Here is a 26,028-nt window from a genome sequence, read left to right as displayed (position 1 = left end):
GGTTCCTCCAGCCCCCCGAATGGAGGACCCCACGCTATACCAGGGCCAGGGGTCCCCCAGAGAGGGGTCTTCTCCTCCCATTTTCCTCCTCTTTCTGCCACCATGGCTCCCACACAGTTTCAGCTGCCTTTTTTCCTCCTCCTTCTTTTCCACCCCCAGCCACCGCCACTGCATTTTTCCTTCTTTCCTTCCTTCCTGCCTCCTCCTCCTTTCCCCCCAGAAAGCCCAGAAAGACTACAGCTTCCAGCATGCCACCACACAGGAAGCCTCCTCCACTGCTGTGGCCACTGCGCAGTTGTGGCTGCCTTTTTCTCCTCCCCCTCCTCCTCCTTTCTTCCAGCCGCTGCCATGATCATTCATCCTTCCTCCTCCTCCTCTTCCTCCTCCTCCTCCTCTTCACTCCTGGATATTACCATAGCTGTTTTTCCTTCTTCCACATCTCCTTCCTTCCTTCCTTCCTTCCTTCCTTCCTTCCTTCCTTCCTTCGCCTCCTCTGCCACACACACACCCACATGGGCAAGCCGTACGCAGATGCTTAAATTTGCAGATGGAAAGTCCGCGGATACAGAGGACTCACTGTAGCATATGTTTGACTAAATCCCTTCAGTGTCTCAGGATGAAGGGAAAAGGTGCAAAAATAGTACCTTGGGTATGAAGTCTTGGGTGAGAAAAAGTAGGATAGACTATTATAATGATTCAAACTAATGACAAACTCTATATCATAGTTTGTAGTTTGTAAAATGGTGGCACTTTCCTTTTTTCCTTCCCTATAAAGCAATGTAACATTGTGACAAGTGCAAATTTTGATTTTTAATTTCAATATCCTGTACCAATTTAATGCCAGAGATTTTCTCTCAATATTATTGGATGGGTCATTTAATATTGTTCTCTTCTTTTATATCGCTACAAAGTCTTCATCTAGTATTTGTGTCTCCTTTAAACTTCTCATAATAGACCTCTCAGAATACACAGAAGCCATCAGGCTAATTTCTAAACACACTTAGTAATGAGTATGTGCCACTGAAATCAATAACACTTTTCATGAATAAATGCATTTAAGAGCATACTCATTACCTGTGGAACCAGACAGATAAACAAGTTAAAATTGATGCAGAACAAATTGCTCCACGTTTTAGATTGCCACTCTGCATGTACATTGCTCATGTCCTAGGAGAATTACTCATGAAATAAAATTCATGAGACAAAAGAATGACATGAAAATTTTGTGCTTGTTCAGATATCCGTGATGTTAAGGAACAAAAAACAGTTTGAAAACATGGACTAGAGGAGGTCAAACAAATTGAGGCTTAATCCAGACTAGACAGAGGTGCTCCTGGTCAGTTGAAAGATAGATCTGGGAACAGAGATTCGGCCTGTGCTAGATGGGGTTATACTTCCCCTAAAGGTGCTGGTTTGCAGTTTGGGGATAATCCTGCATTCAGCCCTGGGTCTGGAAAAGTTTGAAAAAAGTGTTCAATAAGAGCTTGAAAAAGAGTTTTAAAGATATCTCCACCCCCAGCCCCACCGTTGAAAGCAAAATTGGAAAAAAATTATTTGATTTGGAATGTAATTTCCATGCTTTATTTAAGGCAGTATTTGTAAAAAAAAATACTTTAAAAATATTTGAAATTTGGTGTTTTTGTCCTTTTTAATGAATTGCTTGGAAAATGTAATTTCTAACCAGTTCTCATTTGTTAGATTTTGTGCCGCCCCCCCCCCCCATGAGATGTCCTGAGGAACTGTGCTTGATGCTGTCCATTTATATATCCCATCTTTCCCTGAGAAATTTAAGGTGCCACTCGCTATTCTAATCTCCTTCACTCCACCCCATTTATTCTTACAACAACCCTGTGTTGAAGGTTAGGTTAAGCATTTGTATAGATGAAGGTTGGCCCTTGAGGCAGTGCAGTAAAAATACAATCAGCATAAATGAAATAGCTAGCATTGGCTACCCACAGGGAAGAAAGAGATGGACAGGTGTAAGGGTTAACTAAGGGCCACATTATTAACCATTTGATTTGAATCTGCGGTGCTGAACTGAACTTTTGCCTCTTTTGCAGGAACTGTATACTTTTTTGTGTGTATTCTCTGGTTCCAGGACTCTAATTCCCACACTAGTCTGTTTTAGGAATTAGCTAATTAATAAATCCATTTCAGCCGATCTATTTAACAAACCATTTCAGATAATCACCCCATATTTCCACAAACAATTAGTCCAGGGTAGGCCAAACACAGACGTCCAAGGGAAAAGCAAAATTCTTACCAAATGAAGCTTGTACTGACTTCTAACCAAGAAATTGGGCAAGTGAAATGTCAAAGAGGAAATTACTGGGGCAAAGCCAGGTTACACACCTCTTTGCTCTGCCATATCGCTTCTTAAATTGTCCAATATCCTGATACATCCTCTTTTTCTTCCTTCCAGTAGTACAAAGAACACCTCCTCCCCTACAGCAACTGCTAAAGAAACAATAGGATAGGAGCAAAACGTGTTGCACTTCTCACATTACCAAAAACCATTCTGGGCCTGGCTACTGTGTCCACATTGTGCATTGTGGTGCAATGGGCTTTTAATATAAATAAACCAGGTGGTCATATAAGTGATGTCTTTGGGTATGTGTGCACTGCAGAAATAATGCAGTTTGATACCAGTTTAGCTGACATGGCTCCATCCTACAGAATCTTGGGGTGTGTAGTTTTGCAAGGCACCAACCCTCTTTGGCACAGAAGGCTAAAGACCTTGCAAAATTACAAATCCTAGGATTCCATAGGATGGAATTACAATGCTTAAAGTTGTGTCAAACTGCATTACTACTGAAGTATAGATGCACCCTTTGTTCTCCATGCAAAATGTACCCTCCTGTACCTTATACCTTTGGGAAATGTAGCATTTCTGTGTTTGTTCATTAGTTTCTGATCTGGCCTTATAGATAGCTTTTGCTTGTTCCTGCTTAAACTGTTCAGAAGCATGCTGAAGAGTATGTGAACTTCAGGAGGTCATTCTTTCTTTCTTTTGGGTGGCCTGAACATTTTCTTTCTCTTTGGGTACAATCTGAAAGATTATTTCAGTAGAAATCCAGCTACTAGGGGGAACTTGGAGTTCTTGTCATTTCACTTTCTCTACAGAAGTGGTGTTTTAGTGGCCCTATAGCATACATGTTCAAAAACCCTAAGTCTGACAGAAGTAGAGTATCTCAAAAGCAGCAGGTGATTTTATCTTGCCCTCCAGGCAATTCAGGTGCTTTTACTTTAAAATATCTGCCCAGCTGTTACAGAGAGCTGGTTAGAAGTGGTGCACTTTGAAAACTTGCCTTTGAGTATTTGGTTCAAGGTAGCTGATTGTTTAACTGTCATTGCATTGAGCTACCTGGAAAGAACAAGGAAGTCTGCTTGAAGCTTTGTAAAGTTTTTAAAAATATATCTGTATACCAGGATGAGTACCCCACAGACATGCAACAGTTAAGATACATGTTAGGAAAATTTCCTACTAGTTGAAAATCCACTTCTGAGAGTATACATAGAGAAAAGGCTGCAGTGTTAAGAACAACTTCCTTGGTGTGACAGTGACCCAGTAACTTCCCCAAAAGTTAGCTATGTGATCTGTATCTGTTTGGAAGATCAAGGCAGTCATAGCAAAAAGTGAATGAAGAAAGGGACTCATGTGAAAAGAACTCACCAAGGTTAGTGAGAGAAACAAAAAGCAAGATTTGAACACCTTCTGTTCCCTTCACAGCCGAGTATTTTTTGGAGGGAAAGATTCCATTTTTCATTACTCATAAGATGGGTTGGATAGTGTTAAATGATTAAGAAAAAAAATATTTGCAGATGAGAAATTGTACATATGGTTGAGTATTAACAACTCTACCAATGCTTCCCCCACTGTGTTGTTGGTTTCAATTAAATGTATCATTTGGATGATAGGACAGAATATATTTTTCTATTATTTCTATTCATAATGACATGTATCTGCTGTTTTTCTCTCTCATGTGATATATCTGTAAGGACACATTTAATAAAAATTAATCAATTGATATAAATGGATGTATTTCTATCAAATATAGATAGAGCTGAACTAATTTTAATAGGGGTATACATTTTGCAAGTAATCTATAATTTTTTATTGATCAGAAAGGGTGTCTCAGCATATCAGGAATCCCCCAGAACTGACTGTCAACCATAAGATTTTTAAAGTTTGGGGACATTTTGCTCAAAATTGTATGAGTGGCTTTTTGTTTCACAACATCCAGGTGACTACATAATCCAAATACATAATACATACAAAATACATTCTGCCCTGTCATCCAAATGATGCATGTCACAGCATTTGTGCCATACCAATGTAATGCAGTTCAGATTCTATGTGCCTCCTGCAGAAAATATCTGAAGCACACAAGAAACAATGGCCTGTTAACAGATTGCCAAAATAAAGCCGCTTTGGGTCTCTTTGGAGATATGCTATTTAAATGATGCATGGGTCCTAAGAGTCCGGAGGTCACACCAAAGCCACACTCCCCTAAGCACTGGAGTGCAGCTTTGGTGCAGCTTCTGGATTCTTAGGACCCATGCATCTTAAATAGATATCTCCAAAGAGACCCAAACGGCTTTTTTGGCAGTCTGTACAGGCCAATGAATGGCATTTTGCATGCAGTTATAAATAGGTGACACGTGTGTATTCGGTTGTCACGATTGTGGCACTAGTGCATGATTGCAGATGCCCCTTCCAAACCCATCTTAAAACAAGCAGCTGCAACCAACTCTCTCCTGCCAGTGAAGGAAGCTGTGACAAAGAATTTCAACAGCAGTCCAGATTCTAGTCCATAGCCTTACTCACTGGAGAGAGGGCTGCAAACATTTCTTCCTTGTGCCCAATCAGCAGCTGAACAGACTTCCTTTGTTTCATGCAGCTGCTGGCTGTTAAGGTGGCTTTGAAGGGAGCATCTACAGTCAAGGCAATACAGTAGTGCCACAATCATGACTAACAGTGTTACTATGTACATAGCAGTTATACAGCAATTACTTATTTGTAACTGCACTATAGAATGTCAGCCATTGAGTTTATCACACTATACTCTTAAAGTGCTACTATTCCATTGTGACTCTCTAGCTGCCTCCTGTTGCATTCTGGGATTGCAGTTTTAAGAGGGGTATTTAGAATTCTCAGGCAGAGAAGTTCTAAATCTCCTTAAAACTGCAAAGCAGAATGCAACAGGAGGCAGCTAGAGGAGTCAAAGTGGAATAGTAGCACTTTAAGAGTATAGTGTGATAAACATCCTAGTGTCTTGTCTTCTTCATAACTTTTCTGCAAGAGCAACTTGCAGAATCTCAACTACATTACATTGGTATTGCACTAGGTAAACTGGCTACTGGTTTGCTGTGATAAAAGGTTTACTTAACCAACTAAATACTACATCTTTTGTATGTTTCATCTACAAGCAGCCCACGATTGTGACAAATGGCAGGCATGCTGCTGAAGCATTTTGAATAATTTCTTTGCTCATTTCTATCAGTGTATTCTCTGCAATTCCAATATTGGTTTTTTTGATTAGGATAATGCAAGATCACAGATGTGTGTGTGTATACTTCATATGAATACAATAAACATTCCTCTTGGAGATGAAGAGGAGAGAGCTTTTGCACTTGGCAACATTTCAGAAATATAGTCATTTATTTTCTGGCTTACCATATGTGTTTTCTCTCGTATGTTTTGGAAAAAGAAAAGGAAACATATTAATGAGGCATTAGCATATCTGTGAGAACAAAAGGCAATCTGTAGCCGTGACAAATAGTGTGATCCATTACTTATTGCTACTCAAAATCCTGTTGTAAAAATAATTTCCCTGATTATCATGTTGGTCATGTCTTCCCAACTATGAATCAGCCAATGGATTCTTGCCTTCCAAGCTCCTTTTACCCTTTTCATCTCAAACAGTACAGGTTTTTTAAAATCTTCTGTATTAAAACATCAGTTTTATTTCTGATATTCTATCTAAGTGAGGTTAATAAGTCCTAAACTATGGAAGGAAATTGGCTGGTCTACAAGCATGACATCATAAATAGCAATACTTTTCTGAGGAGTTATTCTAACTGTAGGAATTGTGACTATCAATTTATTTCTACCTCATGAACTGAATGTAGAAATGTGTGAGTGAAGTTCTTTCACAGAACAGGTTACTCTCAGCAACATTTTCCCACTGTGGATCTCCTGAAAATATGCTCTGAGGGTTAAAGGACTCTTGACCTTTTGGAATAATACAGGAGATGGCATGAGATGCTGCATGGGAAAAATAAAATGGAATAAAATGTGGTAGCTCCTTTTCACCTTTAAGCCAATTTACCTAACAAGTCCCTGATTGACACTGATTCTACAGGTTTAAATTTTTGTCTTGTCTCTGGTCAGGATTTGGGGTATTCATGGAGCTTCATCTGCAATCTTCAGCAGCTATACTTCCTTCAGAAAACTGTCAATGGATGCCACTCTGCTCCTTTCTAAAATTTGACTCAGAGGTCATCTTGGTCTTATGTTCATGCTGTATCTTCTCTTTTCCTAGGACAAAGATTGAAATCATGACTACCAGTTACTATTGGACTACAACTCCCAGCACCTCTAGACAGCTTGAACCATATATCCTGTCAGAGCTCCTCAAGATGAAGCAGAAGTCTCAGAAAATGTTGGGCTTTGTTCCTATTCAAATATCCAGATATTCCTATTCAAATATCCAGATATCCAGATAATGTTTTACATCTCCTGATGAATTTCAAATATTACCAAAGGCTTTTATTCTCACTTCCTATATGTGCTTATTTTTAACCCAGTACATTTTGAAATGAAATGGATTGGTTACTTACTTGTATACTTTTACTGTCTCAGTGTGTATCCACACTGCAGAAATAAAGCAGTTTGACACCACTTTAACTGCCATGACTCTATACTACAGAATCGTTGGATTTGTAGTTTGGTGAGACACCAGAGATCTCTGACAGAGAAAGGTAAATGTCTTACCAAATTACAAATCCCAGGTTTCCACAGGATGGAACCATGACAATTAAAGTGGCGTCAAACTACTTTATCTCTGCAATGTGGCAGGTCTCTTAGAGCCGATAAAGATGGCTATACTTAAACACAGCTATTGTTTCTAAGGCACAGAGATCAAGAAAGAGAAAGAAGAATGTTGATACTAAAACAAAATGATCCCAATGCTTAACTAGTACAACCTTGCTAAAACAATACAGTACTATGACTATGGCGCAGTACAGACCGCTGAAAAATGATGGCCTGCCGGAGCCTGTTTTTCCTCTGAAGGATAGCCACAGCTGCCAAACCGTGCGGCTTCCCTCTGGCAGAAAAAGAACCACGAAAAGTGGGTTCTTTTAAAGTCGCAGGGGCGGCATGACTAGTGCATCACTGACGCACTCGTTTTTTTGGCTGATGTCACAATTAACTCTTCATTTCTCAGTTGTGGTTTTTTTCAAATCAAAAACATCACCATATTTAAACTTTCCCTCAGAGAGCTATTGTGTTACAGAACTTAGATCTCCCATCACAAGATTCATGTTCTCATGCTATAGATGGAGCTGAACAGTTACAATAAGACACTGGATAAAACAGAATGGATAAAGCTAGGTGGAACCAAAGTAAAGATGTCTGAAACAGCCACATACATGGGGAAAAAACATGTTCTTGTCTTCTTCTCAGTTCTACTTACATCAAAATATTGTTAAAGAAAAATGTTTTTCTTTTCTTTTAAAAGGGAAAGTATATTTTTTTTACAAAGAAAGTCCCTCCAATATGTCTTCTGTAACATACCAAAAGTTTATGTGTCTTAGTGGATTCTGTCTCAGTAGATTCTTTCACTCAGTGGAATCTTTGTGTCTCAGTGGATTCTTTCCCTGATCCGTACCATCAAAAAATACAGTGTATAACATGGTACAAAAACTGTTAGTAAGTAAAACTTGCATGCATGCTTTGGCTACTCTAAGTATGCCAATGTTTTGTTATATTTAAGACAATCAATAGGGCCAGTTAGATATCCCAGAAATTATACATCAATATATTTTGTTTTACTTTTACCACTCTGGAACTTACAAGGGTTCAATGTCAACCAGGTGAGATTTTAGAAACAAATTTCCCACTAGTGTTGCATTTTCTAGTCTCCTTTTATTTCAGCCTTTAAATCTGAGACAGAAGCTGTCTGTCTGTGGCATGATCGGACAAACTCTAATTAAATCGAAGCTGTCAGCTTAGACCATTTCCATTGTTCTGAGATAACCTCAGGTTACTAACATCCAAACATGTTCTTATGAACTGCATCCAATTTTATTTTTTATTGTCCAGTGAATTTTCATCTTGCAGAGAAAACTTGTAAGGCTGAAGAAGTGTGGTGCTTTTGAACAATTACTTGGCACAGTTGTGTGTGTGTGTGTGTGTGTGTGTGTGTGTGTGTGTGTGTGCATGCGCGCATGCATGCACCTTTACTTAAATGACTGTAGCATATACAATTGTTTTCATGTTTCAAGGAATCTTGAGAGCTTCTCACTGGAAATGCTTCCCAAAAAGGCAATTAACCCGCTATCTCTCATGCTGTCCATATCCACAAAAGAGTAAAGGCTCCTTACCTCACATCAAACTTCTGATCTACATCAAAGATGCACCTATTGTCAAAATAACCACACACATTCTTGAGGGAAGAGGTATATGCTTAATGCAAAGTGCAATTTGATTCTCAGCATATGTCTCAAAACATGTCCAGAATCCTATGCAATATGAATCTTTTCAAGGGCAGGCAAGCCAGTTAGCAACAGGGATCCTGAAGCAGAGATATAAATCTTCACTGAGTTTATTCTTGAAAGCAGTATTGAGTAATTTCAGCAATTTTCTTCCTGATGCAAGTAAGTCTAAAACCCACACTTTTTAAAAGGCTATTTACAATTCAGGACCTATTCTTCACAAAAAGTTAATGTGGCTGTTTTACACAGAGAACGGCATTTTATATAAAGAAAATTTTAAGCCTGGGAAATAATATTTCAATGCAGAAATAGTAATTCTTGAAAGAAAATTCTGTTTTCTGTGCTAAATGTTGTTTTCTGTACAAGTCAAACATCTGTGAATTTTATGCAGAATAAATCCCCAATTGCATCATTTTCAGCACAAAAAGCAAAATGTTCTGTAGAAGCATTAATATTTCTGTATTGGAATATTATGTTACAGATAGAAAATGCTTTCCTGTGTAGAAAATGCTGTTTCATGTGCAAAACATACAGGTGCAGTTTTGCGCAGAATAAATCCTATACTATGAAGATTCTCATCAGTCCAGGATTCCTTTCATCATGGTTTCTTAACATTTGAAAAACATGATTTTCAACCATTTTCTGAATATTTTTGAATATTTTCCCCTTTGAAGAAGGGAAGGGAAGACACATAAAGGAAATCAAATTAGGAGAAATAGTGGAAGCCATAGAAGAAAATAAATTAACAAGAAAAATATCACAAACCGACAGCAAAGGAAAAGAAGATATAAAAAGCCTAGAACAGTCAATAGTCCCTAGCATTGCCAGGCTCAAAACAGCTAGGCTCAATCAAGTCAATAATAACCATCCAACATTAAAGAACAATAAACCATTAAATAAGCTCAATAGAAGGCCTACTCAAATCCATTGTAATGGTTAATATGAATGATGTCAAGAATCAATAAGATATAATATAATAACAGGTTACTTGGAAATTGCAAAATCAATCAATCTGCAATCGCTCTTGTTGTTTGAAATAAACTAGAGTTGTTAAAAAAGAGAAGAAAATAAAGCCAGCACTCTTCATCTGCTATAACTGATAAATCTAGCACCCAGGCTAATGAAAAGACAGGGAGGAGCAGTTTTTAAGCTCCTACCACTACCAGACACTTCTCCTGACTGGCGGCTGATGGGAAGCTGGATAGGAGTTGTTTTAAAGGCAAACACTCCTCCTGCCTGCTGGGCTGATGGAAAGCTGGGTGGGAATGGTTTTAAAGGCAAATATTCCTCCTCCCTGCTAATAAGGAACGTAACAGGAATTACAGAATTTGAAAGTTTAAGTAAGCAAAAGTGACAGATGTATTACCTTATTTATATTTATGGCATTTATGGTATTGATATATCTCCTCTCAACCTGCCAGGACCCTAAAGTGATGCACAATAAATAAAAACCTTTATAGCAATAGGTTTTTGTTTTGTTTTTTAAAAAAAGCCCATCTAAAAATACTTCTTTGGAATAGTTTAATAATTAAAACAATCAGAGCAATTTGCAAGGGATGAAGTCCATGTAAAGCAGTATCATCTGTGCTTCCAGATGCACAGAAGAGGCAGAGGTAGTGTCACTTCCCTTGGCAAGGAGTGCTACAGACAGTATCCTGCTACAGAAAAAGCTTCTCCATTTGTACACACCAGCCTAGCTTGTTAAATGGACCTGGGAAACATATTTGTTCAAACATCATTGTGTTAAAATTATTGTGCTTTTGGTTTGAAACTGCTTCAAACTGCTACTGTGCTTCTTCTTTTTTGTTGCTGAATTGATTTATTTTATTCTTTGAAAAAACATGTTTTACTCATCTTTTTGAGCAGCCTTTGAAGGCCTTTGACCTAGAAAGTAGTATACAAGTACTTTAAAATTACAGTAGATAGACAGACAAAGCATTTTATTTGCAAGTATACACTTTATTTTCCTCTTACTCAGTAAGTAGTAGACGGTGGCTTTGATGTCAATGAGCAGTCTTTCCCCCCCTGAATTTTATAGGATCTTTCTCTGATGCTAAAGCCTACCACCCAAATTGGTAAACTACACTGGATAGGTTTTTGACATTTAAAACTAAAACCTAGGATGGATTCACCATGCCCACTGACCTAGAAACCACTGTTACATCTCTTCTCATTGTTCAAGAACTACAGCAATAGCATAAAAAATCTAGAAGAAAAAGTTGTTTGTTTGTTTAAAAAATCACAAATTAGGATAAACACTTTAAAAAAAAACAACACAAGGCACTCTTTCTGCATATTTAACCTCAGCATTTTAGCGAATGAATCTTTTGAGAGTAGAGATCAGACAATAGGTGTGGTACTGTCATAGATCAAAAGACGGCAGTCATAGTCTGTCCTTTGGTGGGTAACAAAAGTTTGTCACTCCTGGAAAGCCTTCTGTTTAAAGGTCAGGGAGGCATGCAGTACTAAATAGCTGTATGAAATGACACTACAGGAGAGAGCATGGCCCTGCAATAATTCCACAAACATGAGAGAGGAAAGGAATTGAAATGTTTATTTTAGTCCAGATAAAGCTTCTCCTTGTTCCTGCCTGGGCATAACTACAAATTTATGCACATAGAGAAAGCAAAACTAAATTAAAACAATTGGGTTTGACCTAAGGGGGCATATCAATGTTACTAAACAGAAGAATTAGGGAATCTCCCCAGATTTCCAATTGCCAACAACGGAAATTCTTCACAACAGGTCTAAGACATTTAGAAGAGCATGGCTAAGGTATTTTGGAAGAAATGCAGAATGATTAGTGTGGAAGGAAGAGAGGGAGGGAGGGAGGGAGGGAGGACAGAAATGTTACTGCAGTACAAAAATATGTTAACACTGGTATGACAAGGTCAGCAATATAAACTATGGTACTGAATGAACAAATGGAAAATTCCATTAAAATATTATCAGATCAATATGGTTTCTGGATCTACAAAATTTTACCAAAATGAATTCCTCTCTTCCTCCTTGTAAATGATTACAAAATTAGTTACAGGAAGCAGTATATAATATTCAATAAATGTTATTAATTATCTATCTAATTGTCTGTCTGTCTGCCTGTCTTTGTTATTGTGTGCCTTCAAGTTTTTTCTGACCTATGGTGACCTTGAGACAAACCTATCACAGGGTTGACTTGGCAAGTTTTTTCAGAAGGGGTTTGTCATGACCATTTTCTAAGGCTGAGAGAGTGTGACCTGCCCAAAGTCACCAAGTGGCATTCAAACCCTGGCCTCCAGAGTCATGGTCCAGTGCTCAAACTACTAAACCATGCTGGCATCTATCTATCTATCTATCTATCTATCTATCTATCTATCTAATCTACCTCTATGTAATCTGATTTTTTTTCTTCTGAGCTACATGAATGCTGAAAACAACAACATGCCATTCTATGTCCTGAGATCTGAGTTGCTAAACTGATCAACATTTCTTGTGGGATTCTATGTATATGAGTTTTCACAGGGCCCCCTTGGTAGTCTTACCATGTTCCTCTTTCATCATGGTGCTGTTGCTATAAGTATTTGATGAAGTGCTTTGAATTCTGAATAAGCAGATGTTAGCTCTCTAGAAGTTGGGCTCTCTGCTGTGGTGCTTGAGCACATGAGTTCTGAGAGAAGGGATTGTTCAATAAATAATTAATAACAAGAATCATTCACAGGTACATGAGAGACATTCTATTTAAAGTGATTTTGTCATGGTGGTTGATCTGTCTATCTTCAGGGTTATTTCATCTGGAGTTTGTCTCAGTTCTGCTTCAATTAGCATTTTTATCCTCAATGGTGCACTGTTGATTAATTAGTTATTGCTCAGTAACTTCATCTTATGGCCCTGATTTCAGCCACTCATTAAGCAGTCCAAAATGTATTGATCACTTGCTCATTTTTGCAACACCATAGTGTTTAAGTTTTCTGAAAGATCTTTTGGGCTTTAAAGAATACACTGAAGAAGCATATTGATTGCATTTGGGTGATGCACTTAAGAACACATAATACAATATAGTCTCATTGACCATAAGGCTATGATCATAAATCATTTGTTGTAGTTCAAGACTCACTTGTCTTGTAAAATTAGGTTACCAGAGAGAGAGGGGGGGGGGAGTCTCAAGAATACAGGCCTAAGAATATTTATAATTAGACTAGGAAAAAAATGAAACATTTTCAGCACTTAGGCATGCTAAAAAGTCATTAACCTGGATTAAGGAGATCTTCAGAAACTTTCTAAAAGCATATCCAGTATGAGTTGGTATAGGGAAGATGTCAAAAAACCATTCCATTTTAAATGAGTCTTAAATATAGCATAATGAGCATTTCTTGACAGACTCTAATCACTGTGGGTGCATTTCACAAAGTATTATAAAGAGAGAAATTGACCTAAATAAAATTGTTAGCCTCAACTAGAATGGACTCACTGAATCAATGAGAACTTGGGAAATCAACCCTTATGGAAGTCCCATTGACTCAACAGCCTACTCTAGTTGGAACTAACAATTGGATTTAATTCAAAGATATGGCCATATTAGTCTGTAGAATCAGTATGTAGAGAGATCTTGTAGTACCTTTGAGATTAACTGAAAGAAAGACATTGGCAGAATGAGCTTTCATAGGCTTCAGTCTACTTTCTCTGAGGAAGTAGAGTGAAGTCTATGAAAGCTCATGCTGTCAATGTTTTTCTTTCAGTTAGTTTCAAAGGTGCTACAAGATCTCACTATAATTGGATTTAAGTTAGCATACCTTGTTTTCTGGGCACAAAATGATTCCTGTATAACTGGAGAGTTCCTCTGAAAATCACAAGTGTGCACTCACCACAGTTCACTGGTTAAGTAAAGAACACCATACAACTTGGATTTATTTGGAGTCTGCTGAGCCCAACTCAGTGCTGGCTCCAAATTTTGATTTGGAGTCCTAAATTTTTGTGTTCCCCATTGATTATCATTAGATATCAACAAATGGCTTTTGATGTTTCCCTCAGTTTTGTCAGAATTGGATGAAACCAGCAGAGACAGTAACACTTTGTAAAGAGAGAGTAGCTGCTGGTTTTCAGACAGATAAATGCAGGGGATTTTGTGATACATGTCTCTAAAACTTGACTTAAAAAAAAAGGCTTAGCACAATTAAATTAAATTTCCAGGTACATTTTCTCCTTCAGAAACAATCAAGTCTGCCAAGTTTGAGAAGAACTAATAAAGGAAGTTTTTTGCAAGGACAGCACTTACAATTTGGGGAGATTCCATAAAAGAATATGCTTATCATCCCCCATTTTTCATGGTAATTGTCATGAAAATGTCTTATAGAATAGAGGGCATAGTTAAGAAGTTACAAAGAAATGGCTAGATTTACTTGAATGTTCATGTGCAGGTGTGAAAGGGGGAATTTCCCTCACTTTTGTTGTTGCTGTTGTTGTGTGCCTTCATGTCATTTTGAACTTATGGTTACCCTAAGATGAACCTATCAAATCTTTCTTGGCATGATTCATTCAGAAGTTTGCTATTGCTTCCTCCTGAGTCCGAAAGAGCATGACTTGCTCAACGTTAACCAGTGGGTTTCGTGGCCAAGCCAAGAATCGAACCCTGGTTTCCAATTGTAGTTCAATGCTCAAACTCCTATGCCACGCTGGCTTCCCTGAATCATCCTAAATGGGTTTGGACTCATTTGTATGGCAATGGTATGTATAGCCAACTTGGATCCATGGGAATGACAGATAGACATTAAATAAAACATCCATCAAAGAGATCTAGCACAGCAATTACTTGTAAAATTTCATGACAGGTGTAGGAGTTTAGATGTTATGGTAAAAGAGATACTATTTAAGACTTTCTTTTCTTTTCTGCCATTTGGCCCCAAGGTCACAGAAAATGCAAGAAAGCAAGGATATGGTGTGGATATGGAATATACAGCAGCAGAGCCAAGAAGGTCTTGAGCAGCCAGCATTATCTGAGTACTCTGTGCAATACCATGGCTGATCCACATACTCCACAAAACATCCCTTATACATGTCCCTCCTCCTAGGAGAGAAAACAAGCAAACAGAACCAAGCATAATATCAACCCTGTGGTGGCATCCCTACCCCAAAGTATTATGATTGGAAAAACATGGTAAAATAATATGACTAGAAGATAGAAATGTCTATAACAAAACTCCACTGTCTTTTCCCACTCCCTGTTCTTTTCATTGTGTATTTTCCTTTTATGGAAAGTGAAGCAAATCAAGCTTTCGAGATAATTCAGAGACATAGCCATGTTAGTCTGGAATATCAGGATTGCAAAGTGATTTTGTACCACCTTTGAGATTATCTGTCCAAAATAAATTGTTGCATAAGGTTTCACAGATCCAAAATATACTGCAGAAATAATTCAGTTTGAGACCACTTCCACTGTCCTGGCTCAATGCTAGGGAATTCTGGGAACTGTAGTTTTGTGAAACATTTAGTATTCTCTGTCAATGAGCTCTGATGCCACAATAAACTATATTTTCCAGGATTCTCTAGCATTGAGCCAGGGAGTTAAAGCAGTCTCAAACTGGATTATTTCTGTAGCCTGTTTTAGAACATAGATGTGGTCTGCTCCCTGAGATGCAAATCTATCACTACATCTATACTGCAGAAATAATCCAGGCTGACACAACTTGAACTGCCATGGCTCAATGGTATGAGATTCTGGGATTTGTAGCTTTGTGACCTTCTTGATCTTCACTGTCAGAGAGCTCTGGTACCACAACAAACTAAAATTCTCAGAAATCAACCTGAATTATTTCTGCACTGTAGTTGCAGCCTATGAAATTTTATGCTACAACTACTTTCTCTCAGTCTCAAAGGTGCTATAAAATCCCTTTGCACTATGTCTCTATGATACTCCAAATCCAAATTCCCAATGAAATTTAACTTCACAAGTGTTCAGATTCAGTCTGTTTTGTAGTCTTGCTTTGATGCAGAATCTTGCTCTTGACTCTGTCAGAAAAAAAACTGATTTTATTCTAGATTTGGGATACATCAAAATCTGAAACACAGTTATCTACTGAAAATTAATAAAGAATACCCCAAACCCTCAAAATTATAGATTATACATATGAAATATATTTAGCATATATCCTTATCCTACCATGTTTATCTAGAATGGGACAAGCTCTACATAATAGAATCCATACTCAGTTACCCATACACATCCTTCTATCAAGTCTCTGATTTTATAGTTGAAGTTGACAAAATGAAGATTATTCTAAACCCTGAATATATTACAGGCAGTTCCATCCACGGTTGCACCTAATCTAGATAACGCAAATTAAGAAATCATGGTTAAAAACATGACTAACAGTGAAGAACGTTATATACAATTTATTTATGTCTGCTGTTAAGTTCCAACAAGAGGTTCTTGATAAAATATGTCACACTGATTTAAATCACTGGTACTCAACCTTGAACTAAAAAAAAAGTCAACCCAGCATAAAGCAGAATTACAAAGAGCTGCAAAATATATTGCCATAGTTTATTATACAAAAATATGCATATGAAATTTTATTACCAAACAAAGGCTAAGATAGTAATTCTTAGCAGCAGTGGCCACAATCCAGAACCCTTCAAGCGTAGGAGTTTCTTATTTAATTTTAGGAGTGGGAAATGCAACTTTCATGCAGGATTGCATCTAATGGAGATGGAATATGATTGGGGCATTATTACTGAGGAATCTCACTGATGTCAGACATATTTGATAGATTATTTTTGGTTGTCAAGGCATTCATTGTGTACGCCTATTTACAAAAGGATTGGAATTTCATTTCAATTTGTTTTCAATTGACCAAAATTTGACCCCTCCACCCATTTCTTTCATTTTGTGTATGAAAGCACTTAAGAATGTAAAAATAAATGGATAAAAAATATGGAGAACACAAAATTGAATTTTGGTGGAACAAGTTTGGGAATTTCCCTCCCCAGTTCATTTTTGAAGAATTTACCAATATCTGCAAAGCCATCCTTGTGACAGAGGGAAATGACTTTTTAAAAAATTGAACTGAACACTTGAGAAAGCAGCCACTGACTCTTTAAGGGTTTACATCTAAAGCAGCTTTCCTTTGTGGGCTTTTAGAGGAACACAATTAAATATAGTAGGATTCATTTTGAGCAAATATGCATAGGATTGGGCAGAAGGTAAAAACATTTTTATGCAGGCAGACTTTTTCAAATCATGCAAAGGTGGCTTTATTTGGGGGAGTAGTTCTAGATTATATATTTTAACTCTTGCATATTTTAAATTTTAAGTTTGTAGTGTTTTAATTAGGTTATTTTATTGTCCTTTAAATTTTTTGTTTTAATGTGTTTTTATATTGTGAGCCGCCTTGGGTCCCTTTTTGGGAAAAAGGTAGCACAGAAATAAAATAAAATAAAATAAAAGTAAGGACAAGCCTGTGTAATGGGGGCTATTTTATGTTAGGGCACACCTGTGTGATGCTATTTTGTTTTTCGTCTATATGAGTGCTATTTTATGTAAGGGCAAGCCTGTGTGACACCCCTTGTGAGCGGAGGGACTAGAGAGACTTATATTCTGTCTTATTCCTAGTGAATTTACATCCCTGCGTATTTGGCTTGTGGTCTCACAGTATTGTGGTCTTGGAGGCCTGTGGGGCCTATCTGGTCTCATCTTCCTTGGCAGATCCCAGGTGGGGCTCTCTCACATTGTTTTCATGTTGAAAGGCCAGGGCTGTATACCTAGGCCCAATATGTGAGTTTTGGAAGGAGTTTTTTTATTCCAGTCTAAAGGGAGTACTATATTGGAGGGAGGATATGGAATATATTAAAAAAGACTTTTACATGTCAGTTTACTTGGCAGCTAAATGGTGCCAGAGTTGCGGTTGGTCTCCATGTCAGGCCTATGAGGTAGCTCTTTGGATTTTTTTATTTGTCTGTTTTGATTATTGAATTGGTCAACTCAAGGTCTCCAGTATAATGCTTGGTTCACTGTGATACAACTGGTGTCAGCAAGTGTTACCTGGAGTAAGCAAGTGTTCAATCAGCTGGTGCAATCTTGCAACAGAATAGTTAGATGATATCTGGCTAGAGAAGGAGAGTTAGATAAGGATAAACAATATAAAATCTGTAAACAAGGAATCTTCTCTGCAGAATAAAAGGAGCACTTTAGCAGACATTTATATAATACATTTTTTGCTACTATTAAAAGATTAACATTTTAAAATGTAGGCTAATACTTTCTATATTGTATATAAAATTGTATATTTTATCACATATTTGCATATTTATGTGTTGTTTAATTGTTTATTGCCTCATGGCCAGTGGACTACAGTAGGAGCATTAATTGGATTGATTGGTTGTTTCAGACCAATGTTTCAGAACATTGCAACAGTGTGTGTGCAAAATAATAAAAACAACAACAATGTTTATTTGTAATGCCCTTTCCAGTAAGGGTGGGACATCAAATATCTTAATCAGAGGCAAAGGCAAAATAATAATAATAATAATAATAATAATAATAATAATAATAATAATAATAATAATAATAATAATAATAATAATAATATCTCTAAAATCCCAGCCACCCCAGGAAGAGGTCAGATTTCAACATATCTCTCATCTGTAAATGGAAGTCTTCCCTTGTCTTTGCATGAGCTTCTGCCACAGTAGGAGCTTCTGGGGACAAGGCTTGTCACAAGCTTCTATTTCTCTGTAAAAATTTGGAAAGAACATCTAGAGGTTATGGAGTAGCAGCTCTCTGCAATCTGTCCCTTCTCTGGATAGTATGAAAAATGAAGGGAACTGCAACAGACAGGACCTACAAAAAAAACAAAAACCCTCCAAACTCATTAAAAAGTAGAGCTTGACCTCTTTGAGTTTCAGGCATCCTTTCTTTTGCAGTCAACCCACTATCAGTAGTCCCTGATGGCGGTGGTGGTGCTGCTGCTTATGTTCCAGTCAGTAAGACTTACGATTGAAGTTTCTGTTAGGCTAGACCATGGGTGGGCAACCATGGCCCTGTGGATATGAATGAACTGCAACTGCCATGACTTTCAGCCCAATAAAATCTAGAGGGACATGAATTGCCTGCTCTAGACAATATAACACCACATTCCAGATCTGCCAGGAAGCGCAGGAAATGTTGCTCCTATGAAGTTCAGAAACCTATGGACATAGCTCTAGCAGAGCTATGGAAATGATGGTGAGATTTGGGAGAAGGAGTTTTGCGATAAAATTGGGCCAAGTACTGTAGGTCTTAAGGCCCTAACAACTTCAGTGATTGTCTGGGATGGTGATAGCTAGCAATGAGATTAAACTTAAATAATTTTAGAACCAGTTTCAACTGGGCCCAAATTCAATGTCTGAATCAGGCCCATTCCAGGATGTACTGGGAAATTAATATCTTTAAAGTGCTTTTTTGCCACTAAAAAGTAATTGGTGCATATGTCCTTGAATGGTACCTTATTGCAGGTTTAGAGTATTTTACCTACTACCTGTACTAAATACTTTCTGAAGATAACCTTATTCATTGGTTCTGGCCTGATGATATTCTTTAATGGGTGTTGTGATTTATGCTTCTCTGACACCATGTGTACCTAAGTAAAAGTATGACCCATGGAGTCAATTTAATTAAAATGCTTATTGCTTATATGGTGGCATCTCATATATATATGCATCTTTCCTCTTTCGTTGACAAGGAAGATAGGAATTAAATGAGATAATGGAGTTTTGAAGGTGCCTCTGATTGTTAGATGGTAAGCAAAAATGCATACAGGATGAATCTATAAAGTATATCACAGTTCAAAAGGTTGACAGATAGCAAAGTTGTGAAAAGGAATGAAATAGCTGCTTTAAACAGAAAACTGTGACAAAAGGAAGGCAAAGAGAGGTTTCAAAGGCTTTCAGAAGAGTGACAAACATTATGGATAGCCTCACATTATCATACAAACTGTGAAAGATTGCTAGAATGGATTATTAGCAAATCAGTCTATCAGTTTTGCATTCATGGCTTCCAAGGATTTTTGTTTTGTGAATTTCTATCCCCAGGCCCATGGAGCACATTTGTGGGTGGGGGATATCTTTGCTGACCCAGAAAAAAAGAGGCCAGCAAATAGGTAGTGGTGGAGCGGAGGTGATATAAGTCCTTGCTGCCCACATGACCCCTTCTGATGGTGATGCTAGCCCACCCTTCTACTCTATTGTGTAGGTATTAGCAGGCCGCAAAAGGACCAGGTAGGGATTTTATCTCCCTCACCCCATTACAGTGTATCTTGTAGATATTAGGGGTGATTGGCATGCTCTTAAGTAGATGGTCACATGGCACTTAAGTGAGCACCTAAAGGCACCAGTGTTATGGAGGTCTCTGGAATTGCCCCTTTTGATCACTGGACTTGGGGCAGGGAAGGGGGCCAACCCTTGAGGTTTACGTGTGATTCAACATCTCTTTAAGTCATGGGACTTGAGAGAGGGGCAACCTCTGGTGGGCTTACACTGAAATAGGGCTGATGTTGAGGCAATCCAGTTACATGGAGGGCTCCTGGGTCTGAGGTGCTTCACCCAATAGTAGTGTCTGGTCTCTGTTACATCTGGGTGGGCAAGCAATAAAGTATCAAGTGAAACAAAAGATGGAGTGGCAGAAAATCCAGCAGGGCTAGACTAGGTCTAGTCTTCAGCTGCAAGGAAAAGAAGACACAATTTATTCATAAGTATAATACTCAAATTTTCCAGACTTCTGAAAGGCAGCATAATGTAGTGGTTTGAGTGCTGGACTAGGACTCTGGGAGGCCAGAGTTTAAATCTCAACTCAGCCCTAGAAGCCCACCCAGTATCCTTGGGCAAGTTAAACTCTCTGAGCTTTAGAGGAGGGCAATGACAAACTTGTCTTGAGTAAATTCTCCCAATCAATCTGTACAATAGTATTGTCATAAGGTGTTTTGTGTGTGTGTGTGTGTAGGTCTGGAGCCTTTTGGCTAATTTTACAGGAAAAGTAACATCACTCGTAACTTGAGTCTGCTTCACTCCCATCCACAACTTGTGAATACCAACCTCACTTCCTCCTGAGAATATAAGGATGGTGGACAAAAGAGATAAGAGAAGGCGATTGTGGATGATGATTTTTCAGCCTTCATAAACCTAGTAGCAACCATGCCAACACTAGCACTTGAAAACTCAACTCTTTGAGTTGAAGTTTCCAGAATCCTTTAGTCAACATAGCTACCATAACACCTAGGTGGCCATGTTGACTGGAACATGCTGGGATCTACAACTCAAAAATAACTTTTGCAAGATTTGAACTGCCCAAAACCAGTGTCATTAGTCACATTGGAAGCTACAGAAACAGCATAAAGAGCCAAACAATACTAACAGAAGCTCCTGCAATATTGCTCAAAATTTAACTTCCAGTGTACTAGGCTTGATTTGCTTCTCAGCATCATCATGCACAGGAATCAACCAAGAGCAATATCTGAATGACCGCATGACAATAGTCAGCCCAATATATACCCAAGAAGTAATCAGCAGAAAAAAGGAGGTTAATTAATCAATGGTAAGAAAGAAGTTACTTTGTATACACAGTGACAACAAGTCTAAGGAGGACATGTTTGAAATACAAGAGCACACAGAGTCTGATGATGATATCTCCATATTATATATGGCTGAATTACTCTCAAAGCTCAGTATTAAAAATTTTGTAATATGGTGAAAAGTGCAAAGAAAGTACTGAAACTACATTTTTATTTTATAGATATGTACAGACAGCAGAATGTGAAATTTGATGGAGTCTGCTGGAAAACTGATGTTATGATATCCTCCTATGGATAAGCTGCATGAGGCAGCTGATGACTATACTCAAACACAGGTGGAAGTAGCATTATTCTTTTCCTAATGTTTACTGAAATGTATGACTGTATTGATTGAAAAATAATTTTGAGGTGTCTGTTTAATCTTTGCCTCTATCTTGACAGGGAACAGCCAGTGTATTTACACAAGGAGGGGGTGCTTTGATTGTGAGTACCTTCATGGCTGGGCTGGGTGGTTGGACTGGATGGCCCTTGTAGTCTCTTCCAGCTCTATGATTCTATGGTTCTCTGATTTTCATCTGCTTTAGTGCAGTGCCAGTACTTCTCACATACTTCCCAGGGTAGGAAATAAATATTTCCTTTTGGAAGCATTCCAGTCATAGAAAAAGTGGATATCTATGTTTGGATGGGAACAATAGTAAGATACTGACATCTTCATGAGGGAGCCAAAACTTGATCTTTCAAAATTCAGTTAGCATGTTAATGTCCCTTCTGTGTTTGCCTCAAGTAATAAATGCAGTTTGCCAAAAGCGAGACACAATCTCATCAGGGTTTAGTAAGAAGTTGTCAACACTTTCCATCTGATTTGGCTCTGGAAGGATGATATAGGAGAAGGATGAGCAACCTGTGGCCCTCCAGATGTTGCTGACCACAACTCCCATAACAGTTGGCTTTTATGAACAATTTTCAGGGATTACTAAAGGTGCAATCCAAAACATCTGAAGGAAAGCAGCTTGTCAGTGTATCTGTGCTTCCCCTTGTCTCTTGAATTACAATAATGTTTGTGGTAAATTTAGAAGATTGAAGTGGGCTTATAACATTTGAACTTAACAATATTCTAGTTTACCCGGGGCCTTCAGTGTGCATCCCTGCAGAGATATGGAGCTAGGAAAAAACAGGTTTTATTTTAAGGTTCTGCCCATCATACATGCCAGATGGCATACACTGCACTGTTATCTAATAGCAGGGATGCTGTTCAATGGCTTGATCTATTCCCAATGCTACATGAAGCTTTATTGCTACTGTAATCAATAATGGAGGGTCATTCGCTTATCTCCAACAAAAAGGATGTGGGTGTATTTTTCTCTCTCCAATTTTCTTCACAAAAAAGAGTGATTTTAGTACTTTTCTTTCCTATGTGAGCAAGTGGTTGAAAACTGAACAGTTTTTGAAGGCCATTTGCAGTGTGGAACTTATTCTATGCAAAATCCACACATAACCTTTTAAGTGCAGAAAATATTTACTTTTCAGGAAATGATATTTTCTACACAGAAAATAATATTTCTGGACCACAATATTTTATGAACAGCAATATTTCCTGGGAAAAGGGCAGTTTTTTGTGAAGAATAAGTCCCAAATGGAGAGGAAAAAATCAGTTCCAGGATGTCCTTGTTAGGATTTCCTGACACCTGAGAAACATGTTTTTAAACTAAACTTGAACATTTTAAAATGTTTCTCCCTTCCCTATTTAAAAAGAAGCAACAGCACCTAAAGTGATATCAAACTGATATAACTGCAGCACACATACACAAGTCATTACCTTGGATCCTATGATGGAAAAAAGGTGGTATATAAAATAAATAAATAATAAATGAAGTCTACTTCCCTGGATGAAAAATGTGTTAGTTGGTGTTCTCTGTATGTACATGTTTGACCCAACCAACACAATCAGTGTGGTTTAGTATAATACACTGTATATCAGGGACTCCTTTCTGGAGAATCTCACAGCTGAATAGCTGTATTTTCATTACACAGACAGACAGACAGACAGACAGACAGACAGACAGACAACCTTTTGTGGGGGAGATATGCAGGGATTCCTTGTAAATCAAAGATACTACAAGGTGGGATGCTGATATGGTCTAACCAGTTAATAGTCAATTTGGATTAGCAACCTAATTGTTAAGTGAGTTACCATATGCACACTGGATCCTTGCCCTTCCTGGGTTCCAAAAGCAGGCTATGTGTATGTGTGTGTAGGTGGATGGCTGAATGGATTAGCGGAATAGTGAATGCCTCACTACAGCAAGGCAGGTCTCCATCTTACTAAAAGGGATTGTTGTGAGGCCATTGTTCAAAAAATCCACTCTGGATCCCATTATACTGAACAATTATAAGCCATTATACAGTATTCCATATTTGGATAAGGTTCTAGAGTATGTGATAGCCTCCCATAGTCAGGAGTAACTGGATGAGATGGATTATATAGACCCATTTCAATCTGGCTTCAATCCTGGCTATGTAAAAGTGACAGCTTTGATGACCTTGGGTCCTTGGTGGATGGGATACTCAGGAAACTGGACAGGGTTGTGTGCTCCTATTGGTTCTTCTGGAGCTCACAGTGGCTTTTCATACCATCAGCTTTCTGGGATGGAATTTGGGAGCACTATTCTACAGTGGTTTTGATCCTTCTTTGAGGGGCAGACTCAAAGGTGGTGCTAACAGATGCCTCTTCAACACCATGTTCTTTGGTCTGTGGCATCCCACATGCTTTTTAATATTTACATGAAACCACGGGGAGAGGTCATCTGGAGTTTTGGGGTTCAGTGTTATTAGTAAGCTGATGACACCCACCTCTATCTCTCCATCTCAGTCCAAGGACGCTATCTGTACTAAACCAGACTCTGCTGACAATAATGAACTGGATGAAGATGGACAAGTTGAAAGTTAATCCAAATAAGACAAAGGTGCTCCTAGTCAGTCGTAAAACAGATCTAGGAAAAGGGGTTCAGACTGTGCTGGATGGGCTTACATTCTCCCTGAAATCCCAGGTTTGCAGCTGGGATGTGCTCCTGGACTAAGAACTGAGCCTGGATGGCTAGGTTTTGTTGGTGGGCAGGACAAACTAGTGCTCCAGCTGTTATTTATTTGTTTATTTATACCCCGCCAAGATGGGATCTAAGGTAGCTTTCAGAAGTTTAAAACAAGTTTAAATTAAAATCTTATTTACAAAGGTTAAAAAAGAATTAAATGACAATATATTAAAACTATGATTAAAACAGTTAAGGACACCTTTATAACATAATTACTAGTAACAGATTTAAAAAATAAGATACAGCATATCGCTTCACACCTACTTTGTTGTTGTTGTTGTTGTTGTTGTTGTGTGCTTTCAAGTCATTTTTTTTTACTTATGGCAACACTAAGGCAAACTTACCATAAGGTTTCCTTGGCAAGTTTTCTTTGGAGTTAGTTTGCCATGGCCATCCTCTGAGGCTGAGAGGGTGTGATTTGCCCAAGGTCATCTGGTGGGTTATTTATGCTTGAGTAGGGACTCAAACTCTGATTGCCAGAGTCTCTGTCCAACACTTAAACCACTATACCACACTGGTTCTCACTCACACCTACTACTGCTAAGGAAAACAGGGCAGGGAGGGGACCAACCAGACTTCCCATAGAAAGGAGTTCTATAGCCTGCAAAGGAAATAAAGATTGGGATCCTATTGTGCTGTTGTGAATGGATAACTACAATAGATACAGTGAATTCTCTAAACAGTGAATTCTAGCTCAATCCCTGCCATCCCCACTTCCTGAGAATCAGCTACTGTGATAGGTGGGAGTCCATCTGAATGAGGGTCCCACCCCCTTCCATGAACAATCTCTGTTGCAATGAAGTGTCCCTGCTGCAATTTCCCCTTGTGCCAGAGTTTCCTTGTAGAAGAAGGAGTGGAAACATCATTCAGCTGTTTGTCTAGTGACAAGGGAATGGACCCCCATAAATTGCAGTGGCTGTTTCCTGGTTGGTGGGAATTGGAGGAATTTCATGATCTGTATATGCCCCCTAGACTAGGAACTACATAGGGATTGTGAACACCACAGTGTTATGAATGTATAACTCCAAGTTATTCATTCGTAACTCCCCAACAGGATTCCAGCCATCATTTTCTATACAGAAGATCTGTTTTCTGTGCAGAAAACAGTTTTAGGAGGCAACCACCTCCCCCATATTTTCCCCTGCAGAATATTTCATCCACAATGCTTTGGGAAATTCAATAACAGGATGAAAAATTGTTCAAAATGCTCACTGCTATACTTCTTGATGGGATTTTCCAGCCGTTGAGAAATGTGGGATATGAGCTGGGCATGGACAATTAGAAATATTCTTACTATCCAGTATGTGGGTGTTACTTCTTCCCACTCCTCTCCTTACCTTCAGGAAGGTAATTTCTGAGGCAAGAAAGTCAGGATAAGGAATCCTTTTGATGACACACTGAATTTGTTTTCCTGACCATCAACATACAAAGGAAATTAACTTCTTAGCTCACAAGTTAGTATAGATTTGACATAGTGGTGCAGGAAGTGAGAAGGAGAAATCTCAAAATATTTTGTAAGCCATGAAAAATAACTCCCATTTCTTTGAAGAGTCATGTGAAAGAGGGGAAGTGTTCATGGTGTCAGGTTTGAGAAAAAGGCACTTACCTTCATTGTGGAAGCAACCAAGTCAATACATCACTGTTTGGCTGCATTGCAACAGGATGATTTCATCTCCTCTTGCATTATTCACTGTGAGAGCAAT

The sequence above is a fragment of the Sceloporus undulatus genome, chromosome 1 (genome assembly GCF_019175285.1).
Source record: "Sceloporus undulatus isolate JIND9_A2432 ecotype Alabama chromosome 1, SceUnd_v1.1, whole genome shotgun sequence".
Lineage (NCBI taxonomy): Eukaryota > Metazoa > Chordata > Lepidosauria > Squamata > Phrynosomatidae > Sceloporus > Sceloporus undulatus.
Note: the sequence above shows the minus strand (reverse complement) of the source record.